Source organism: Stegastes partitus, unplaced genomic scaffold (assembly GCF_000690725.1).
Source record: "Stegastes partitus isolate 25-593 unplaced genomic scaffold, Stegastes_partitus-1.0.2 Scaffold1214, whole genome shotgun sequence".
Lineage (NCBI taxonomy): Eukaryota > Metazoa > Chordata > Actinopteri > Pomacentridae > Stegastes > Stegastes partitus.
This window is the reverse complement of record NW_007578945.1, coordinates 182,169-192,087: the sequence shown is the minus strand read 5'-3', so window position 1 is coordinate 192,087 and position 9,919 is coordinate 182,169.

Genomic DNA, 9,919 nt, shown 5'->3' with positions numbered 1-9,919 from the left:
GACATTCCCATAAGCTTAGATCTTAGTCTCCTCGTCCTGTTAAACCACACTTTGTCATTTAATATTAGAAAGTTTCACACGACCAAAAACATATAATAGTAACATATAGCAATATAGCTACAAGATCCATTTAAGTTTAGATTATCCAAGAACTGATATAAGCTCTGAAACGGCCCTTAAAGATTTTTATTTTTTTTCAAATGTGAACCACCTCAATTTTATGTGTGAAAATACGCTAAACACATGGATGTAAGGCAGCTATGTTGATTCTCATTACACTACAAAACTAAATGTACAGCTTAGTATTGCTGGTAATTCTGTGACTTTAGTAATTTAATCTTAAATGTGCTTTTTACCACCTGCCTCAGCTCTCTTTCCTTCCCACATGGTGATGCCATGTAGCACCCAGCAGGTGCTGAAGACGTACTCGTGGTCATTCAGACGGCTTCAGGGACGTCTTGCAGCACGTTCAGCCAGGACGTTCAGCCAGGACGCTGGCTCTTCTGTTATCTCACCATAGCCACCAACACAAAGGCTGGTTATTAGCAGGTAAAAGTAAACTGACCCGACCGAGTCATCCTAACAGCATATCAAAATGACCTCTGAGAAACTAAAGCCTGGATGTTCAACCATGCCAGGTGATGGTTCTCTGGCACTAACCACTGAACCCTGCTGCTGTCTAAGCAGTCATTTACAGCTTGGTTAGCTGTTCTGGTTGCAGTACAGAGCCAGAAGTGTTTTCTTAAGAAAGATTTATCTTTATTTCCTGTCAGTTAACGCTGACTGTTATTCATATCTAAAAAATAGAGGTATACACACAGTGAACATCGTATTGTGCTGATATCTGACTGAACTTATTTTTTATCTACTTTAGGATCTAAATCATTGCTAGTTATGTGATGCTGTACTCCACGCTGTCTGTCTCTGTCTTCTGTGACAGCCATCACAGATTATCTGCATGAGTAACTCTTGTGTGTCCAACCATCACTTATTTATTGGCCACTAAATGTCTTATGATTGATCACTGGGTCATGATGTCGCCGGTCGCTCTACGGTTTACATGCCATGGTCTTGTTGACACGGGTCATAAGTTAATTTTCTTTAACTGCACTGATATTAACTAAACATAAGTGTGTTTTAGATTAAAGGGAAGTTTAATACTATCAAAGCACAAACATCAGTAAAGCAGACACATGATAAACAGACTGAGAATGAGCTCATGTAGGATGTAGGAGTGGTAGGCTGCTGGAAAGCTTTCAGTGCTCCTCGTGCTCCTCGTGGCCCACCGCCTCCACTCCCCCTGCACAGGTGACACTGCACTATTGTGCTCTGTGAGTTGAAACAGATACTGGGGTGCTGCATCTTTGATGCAGCCGGAGCTTTGCCAGCTCATTATGGAGTTGTGATTCAGAAACACAGCCCAAAGGGCCCGCCGCATCGCATTTCACTTTCCAAGGCCTGCTATGGTTACCACGACCTCAGACAGAGGGCCACCTTACACCATCGGGTGATGGGGGAGGTGGGGGAGTGGACTCACCAAAAATAACTTCCTCAACAATCATATTTGGACAACAACAGTGAACAGAACAGAGTTACTGAGCACGAGGCAGCGAGTCAGCATATTCATAGTGACAGATGTTTTTCTGACGGCCCGTTCAGGAGTCCTGTAAAGCAGCAGCCTTGTTTCTACCACGTCAGCCAAACGCTTCATAGAAAACCAGCAACATTAAGTCAACACACAGAGATGCAGACACACATTTTAAGGTGGCACAGACACCACAGGAACTGAAACTCCCTAACTGTTCGTAATATCCTAGAAGTTGTTTTCAGACTTGAGGTCCAAATGCAGATTTGTTTTGTCCCTCACAGATAGTTGGTAGCGTGCAGCAGAGCCTTGGTAGGTCATGAGTGCGAGCTAATCAAGGAGCTAGTCCTGGAAGGGCTGGATGCATTATTGATTACGCATTCACCTAAATATAGTAAGATATCTCCTCCTTTCATGTCATCTACAGCCAACACCATAAACACTATTGAGATGAAGAGCCCAGTAGACAGACTACTTCTTAGTCTTTCTACTTAACAGACTGATAAACTGGCAGAGCGATGCTGCCCCGTCTCCCTCACCTGAACACATCTGAGCTGTCCTGGTAGTGACAGCAATTCAACTCGGCTCTTGTTGAGGAGTTATGTTCACTAGGCTAATTGTTAAAGCCTAAAAAAAAACTGATGATAGTGAACAACATAAAGTATAAGCGATCTCTTCTTACAGGCCTTTCTGATGCCGGGGGGCCGGGGGTCGCAGGGTGCTGACATGTCCGTGGGCTCCCTGTCCTCTTTAGGCACAGAAACAGTGAGCTGGGTGACAGCTCATCTCCCCTTACTGCCTCTGACACAGCCACTATCTGTCAGCACCACCGATAAGTGATTGCCTGGGGTTATCTTACACCGATAGGAGTGCCAGCAGAAAAGAGAGTTAGCACCTTTAACAGTTTAATATTTCCTGCCTGCGTCCTGGCACCGGGCTGCTGTCAGATGAGGGATGCTCCTCCTGACATGCAGAACATCCAGGAGAGAGCGTGACGCAGAGATAAAGAATTCAGATCAATCATCAATATCAGGAAAAAAAAAACTGGAGTCTGACTTACGACGACAGTTTCTGAGGTCTCCAATGTCTTCTTCTGGTAAATCCACTCTAACGAAGCATGATGCTGTGTGGCTCTGAGGCTGACTGTCAGGAGCAGTGGATGGCAGGCAGATGGACTCGCTGTTGTGTTACTTGTTCACAAATGGATGATCCATTACTGTTCCGTATCTAACAGGCACCGTGCTATGAATATCATAAGTGAGACAACGAGTGTGATGTGGGAATAATCCACTTGTGATTTAATCCACTTTGGTTATATCTCTAAAATACATCCAATAATATGCATTGTTCTATGTAGAAAATTAAAATGATTAACAATCCAAAGACACTAGAAGTGTGCCAGTGTAACACAGAAACACACTTTTATTCACCATCCTGTCACCAACAGGAAGAAATTGCAATGCTCAAGCGGCTTGAACATTAACCTGTGTGTAGATTGACAAAGATCACCTTTCCAGGATGCAAGCTCTATGCACAGGTAAACCAATAACACGGCATGTATCAGTTTCACAGCCAGCTAATCAAAGCCTGAGTCTGCACACAGAGCACACGGCCATATTCATCCATACAGCACAGAACTGCAGCTTTCTCATAGAAATAACCTGCACCGACATTAAAGGAAATGTCACCCAATATTCAATCGTGGATCAATGCGACACCAAACAGGACTTTGTAGGGTGACCTGAACGCTGGATGGTTAAAAGCCCTCATCAGCGGGGTTCTTGGTGTGACTTCCTGCCAGCCAGACCCTCACTGTGTGTCATGGCAAATGGCTGAGAAGGTCACTGGGTGGCCTCTACCCACATTGGAGGACCTTCATGGCTCCTTCTGCCTCAGGAGAGCCGACACCATCCTGAAGGACTCCTACCAGCCGGGACATTTCCTGTTTGAGCTACAGATGGTACAGGACCATCAGAACCAGGACTAATAGACTGAAGAACAGTTTCTTTCCAACTGCTCAGAGCCAGAAATGCCTTTTTATCATAATAAATGCAATATATTGGAAATATACAACTACCTCTGTGCAATACACACTGTACTCGTTTAATTTTACTTCTTTCTTTCTTTGTTTTATATATGTATATTTCTTTTATATTGTATACAGCTGTTTTACAGAGTTTTCATATTTTGGTTCTTGCACTGAAAGGCCTGCACCTTACTTCCTGTTGTGCTACAATGACAATAAAACAAATATGAATCTGAATCTGAATCTGGATTCCCCACATTTCCTGTCCATGTCTACTGTCCCTTACAAATAAAGGTGAATATGCTCATCAACTGCAACTATAAAAAGTGACTCTGTTGGTATCCATCAGGTCTTCTCAGTAACGTTCATAAGCTTGAAGCAACGCCACATTAAAAATGTAGAGCTTTCCCACAACCCAAAATACCCAATAGGTTTATAACCAAATGTTGCTCCATCGTGGTCCTTCTTCTTTCTATAATATCAATAGAATTATACAATATGAAAATGAATGAACTGAAATTGTAATAATTAGAAAATAATCAAGTGTTTCTACCAAAACAAGCCTGTGATGACTTCCACTGAGATAACACACATGATCCACACGCTTCAATAAAAGATCACACACAGCCCATCACACAGAAAAACAGTCTTTTATAACACTATGAGACAGGATTTAATTACTCTGGAAAATCATGTGATTGCTGACGATTGTTCAAAGTAATCCACCAGGAATGTGTGCGTCCATCTACTGACTGGACGGTGGTCCGATGGCTGACGCTGTGCGACTCATCCAGAGCCCTGTGTTGTCTCCCGGCTGCACTGCAGGGCTAAAGACAGACTTTCTTTACAGTAAACTTCAAATCCCTCCGAAATTTCTTTCTATTTTAACTGAAGAATAAAAAAACATATGTTCAAGCAGACGATGTGGCTCTCAGCGTCTCTGCTGACGGATCTGGTTTCACGAGCAGAGATGAGGGGTTAGACGATAATCTTCAGATTACATTTTTGGCTGCATGTTGGGTGAAAACTGTTGCTACTAAACCGTGGCTTTGCACCACACCTCCTCCACACGAGGCCTGTCAGTCAGAAAACAGGCTGCTTCTGTTTTCTGCTTATAAATGTGGAGTTTTTAGCTTCGGCTGTTTCATACGCTGCTAAATGTTGTTTGCAAATTATTCTGCTTCTTTCCTTCATTTTTTTCTCACTTTATGTTTTAGATTTAAATTTAAATAGATAAAATGGTCTTTTTTTCTCCATCCATCTGCACTCAATAATCCCAAACTATTCAAATCTCTCATTCATAAAAGTATATTTAATTTAGTACTTTGTAAAACCCCTTTTTGCAGCAACTACAGCTTTGTGTGTTCTTGGTCACTTCAGATGTTTGATGGGGTTTAATGCTGGCCCTCGGTAAGGCCACTCCATGACAGTCAGAGTGATAGCATGATGCTACTGCCTCCCTTCACTAAAGCGATGTGACTAGCGGGTGAACAGCAGCGCCTGGTATTCAACAGGCACCGGCCTGGAGCTCTGCCAACAAAGCAGCATTTCTGACTCATCAGACCAGAGAGTTTTGTTTTCCTTCCTTTAGATGGGGTTCAGCAAACGCTAAACAGGCCGGCATGGCTTTTAGTCAAGAGTGGCTTCACCATGAAGGCCTGACTGGTAAAGTGCTGCTGAGACGGTCTTCCTTCTGCCAAACACCACCCCGAGAGTCAACAGATAAAGGCATGCTGCAGCATATCGAGAGCCAGTCTCCAGAGCTTGCCAGGCAATGTGTTTTTTGCTGGGATTGTGGGTGGTTTTGCTCAGGATGATTCTAAACCTGAACAGCGGATCTCTCTTCCTCCTTGTTCTGACAGCAACAGCATGAGCTGAAGAGAGGGAGCTGAATGCACGACTGTAGAGAAGAGCTGTGATGGGAGCTGAGATACAGAGGCAGTGAGCAAGTGGGAAGTGAGACTGAAAGTGTACGAGGGGATCAAAGAGCACCAGCGCCTGCATGTCCTGATGTGCAGGTGAAAGTGTCGGACCGTACGTACACAACATGTGAGCCGCACTAAACATGTAACTAACTGCTAGCCACAGGTGAACTCACATCACCTGGAGGATTATTATAGCCAACAGGATGCATTTTACAATCATGTAATAAATATTACAGTAATATGCAACAATAGAACGCACACTGAATACATCTGTTAAATAAAAAAAAATGTAAAAAAAAATATAATTCATTTGCAAAAAAGAAATCTAAAAACATGTTGTCATTGGGCCTGCAGGTGTCTCAGTGGTTAGCACCATGGCCTCGCAGCTAGAAGGTCGCCGGTTCACGTCCCGGTGAGGACACCCGGGATCGTCCTGCGTGGAGTCTCCATGTTCTCCCCGTGCAGCGTGGGTTCTCTCCGGGTTCTCCGGCTTCCTCCCACAGTCCAGAAACATGCTGAGGTTAATTGGTGATTGTAAATTGTCCGTAGGTGTGAATGTGAGTGTGCTTGGTTGTCTGTCTCTAAGTGTAGCCCTGTGATAGACTGGTTACCTGTCCAGGTGAACCTGCCTTCACCCTGAGTCAGCTGGGATAGGCTCCGCCCCCCATGACCCTGGTGAGGACTAAGGTGTAGAGATGATGGATGGATGTTGTTATTGGTGATGATTGACGGAAAAATGGCATTTTTTAAAAAACAATGAATTTAAAAAGTGAAGCAAGAAGAGATCAGGACCGTCTGAATCTACTGGATGAGTCTAAAGCGTTACTGTTCGTATTTCTGTTTAAGAGGCTAGACTAAGGGCCGGCGTTTTTAGACAATGTACCTGAATTTCAAAGGAGTTAAAGTGAAAGATTTGTGTTCTTTGATTTGATTGGGCTGTGGCTCAGGTGGTCGAGCGAGTCGGCCAGTGATCGGAAGGTCGTTGGTTCGTCATGGTCGTTGTGTCCTTGGGCGAGACACTTGACCACCTTACCTGGTGTGAATGAATGGATTGTTTGAGGTGGTGGTCGGAGGGCAGAATGGCAGCCAGGCCTCTGCCAGTCTGCCCCGGGGCAGCTGTGGCTACAGCCGTAGCTACCACCCTGGAATGAATGTGTGTGAATGAATCACTGACAATGTGAAGAGACTTTGAGTGTCTAGAAAAGCGCTATAAGAATCTGATCAGTTATTATTATTGTTTCATGAACTGCACCTCCAAGTCCTCCTGGGTTTGAGCACTAAAACTAAAACACATCCATAAGAGCACAATAACATCTGTTCAAGTTACACATGAATCGAGGCAGTTAGACAGTCTTAGCGTTTGATCGTCTCTCTGTTTGCAGTTGAAGTAAAGAAAGGAAAGGGATCCGTCCCTTTAATAAGTAACACGGGGCTCTGGCTTGCTGCTGTGGGCCTGTCAATGAACCAGATGAATCAGAGGGTAAGATAATCTATCTGGCCACACAGACAGACAGACAGACAGACAGACAGATAAAGACGAAGCCAAACCACTAATGTGGCATTAAAAGTATCTTGTGGAGGTTTCAAGGTAAACAAACATGGTTTTGTTTACACTGAGCATTTCTCACTTTTTACTGTCCAGACTGGACTCAGCTGACATCGCCCTGAGCACACACTGGAACAGCTCAACCCAACGCCAGATCCCGACCACTCTGGAGGAAAAGGTTCTGTTTAATTAAGCAGAAACCTGTGCCTCTTGTTGAAGCATGTCATTCATTTTAAAATGTCTTTAAAATTCTCTAAACCAAAACAACCTCATGAAGGTCGAGCAAGTCGCTGATAAAAGTACTTCAGACTGTGTTTGAAACTTGTGAACACACTCATCCCTCCCTCACACGCCTGTCTTGTGAAATTTCCTTGTCCTATGTGTGTATAAACCTTTTCTAAGTTTTTAAACGTTCTGCATGTACGTGCTTCTCCTGCCCCGGAACACAGCGCCTGTGCAAAGTAGAGCAGGTTTTGTTAAAGAGTTATCGGGTTAAGTTGTTTCCATTGCATGATATTTTCCAGATCGGCCTCTGCCAATGTTTAAACAAGTTTAAAACATGTCACATACCAAAGTTAGTCACTGGGTACAGGACGGATGCACTGACGTTCTGACAGACTGAAGAAGCAGAGGCTGTCGGGTAGGTGTGTGCATCAGGATGTGAAGGAAACGGATTACCGGCCAAGTTCTGACGACTACATGTGTTTAAAAGACATGAAGGCGTTGGAGGAACAGCCTCTTCTCTGTGGCTTCAGCAGTAGTGAAATCATCTGCATCTCTGTAATTTCTTGGGCAGCTGGTAAAAAACAACTGTCCTACTTTGACCATCTCACACCTTTCTAACTGTTCCTTTTATAAATGGATTCCCTTCTGCTATCCTAGCTGGTTGTGCAGCAGAAAGCACAACTTTCTGGCTGTTAAAGGCGACTCAGGGTTCAACAAGAGTATCGCAGACGAAGTTAAACATCGACAATAGCGGCTGTCTCTCCGGGCCGAGTCACCGTACGCCCGAGTGTATAAATTAACTACATCGGCTCAATCAGTACCTTACGGGAATTAATTGTTTTTTGAGAAGTCCGTGTGTGCAAAGCGGGGGAAAGATAACCCAAGTGGCGCCCCGCCTCCGATCCCTCTGTGTCGTTCAGGTCAAAATTACCATCAATCTGGACAGCAGCAGTGCAAGCTCGGCTGAGCACGAGGCTTAGTTTACAGCGCCACGGGCACGCTGCCATGCTGTTCAGGTCCTCAAGTATGCTGATCTTCTTTCAGCCACCACAGTTCAGCTCCATTTCTCCAACCCGTCGACTCCTATAGCGAGTTTTTCATATTAGCTGCAATGATGTGAAAATAACGAGTAACTCTAGTGAAGTGAATGTTTAAACAATATTTAATCATAATAATATTACTGAAGATATTTTGTCCTGTTTATGTGAAGCAGTCGTTGTTTATGACCCTGAACGAACAAGCCTGCATGGAACAAGGACAGCACTGTAAGTCCACTAAAAACCAAATGATTGTACTGAAACAATCCTGAGATAAGCTGTTTGGACTGTGTTCCTACAGGGTGCCTGATCAACCTCCTGAACAATCAATGGTTTTGCCGTATTAGACAGTTGACTGGATTCCAGTATTTCCACTGTGTGCATGAACTTCACACAAGTGCTGTTTCTCAGGACTACCTCTATTTTGGTGTATCCATCCATCATCTCTACACCTTCATCCTCACTAGGGTCATGGGGGGCGGAGCCTATCCCAGCTGACTCAGGGTGAAGGCAGGTTCACCTGGACAGGTAACCAGTCTATCACAGGGCTACACTTAGAGACAGACAACCAAGCACACTCACATTCACACCTACGGACAATTTACAATCACCAATTAACCTCAGCATGTTTCTGGACTGTGGGAGGAAGCCGGAGAACCCGGAGAGAACCCACGCTGCACGGGGAGAACATGGAGACTCCACGGTTGCCAGTTCGCGACCCAGTGCCCCCACCGGAAAGCGAACTGGCGACCTTCTTGCTGCGAGGCAGCAGTGCTGCCAACTGCGTCTCCTGAAAAAGATTCCACCTGGTAAATACTGAGATCCATATGGTTTAAAGTTCCTGTACATAATGTTTGGACAAAATACTGACTTGTCTAATAATTATGCACTCGCTCTGAGATGAAATGTTCATGTTGCAGCTAAAACTCAGAGACATCAGTCCCACAGAAATCACAGGGAAATGTGTTGTAGGCAGTCATTAGATCCATAAAGTTCAGAAGAAAGGCTGATTAAATCGTGTAGTGCTGATTAACACATGCCTATTATAAATGTGTGTCCCCAGTTCACGAGGTACAGTCATGAGAGCATCTTTCTAAGCACACATACAGGCCAAGTGGTCCACATCTTCACCACGTGATCTGGCTCTCAGACACCTGCATGTGGGTAACGGTGACAGAATCTTCTACTAGGATGTATACAGAATACTCAAAATATCAATATTCTATATATCCTGATCCTGTATATAAAATATAAAATGGTTTGGCTCCTTCTCCATCATGGGACTATAGAAGCCCCGAGAACATCTAGAAGATGCTTTGCTCTTATGTTTCTCTGGGCTTAGAGAGGAGGCATTCTCTATGACAGACACAACTCAGTGGACTAACAGATGGTATAAAAACTTTAAACACTGACGTTGGCTTTAAAATCAAACTACATATCCCTCCGTAGCCTCTGACTCCAACGTTTTATTTGTTTCACCGAAGCATTTAACCAGCAGCAACTTTCCCACCATAGACCCAAGCTGACATGCTGGGATGTGTGTGACTGGACTCTATGTCCTGCTGATGGTGCACC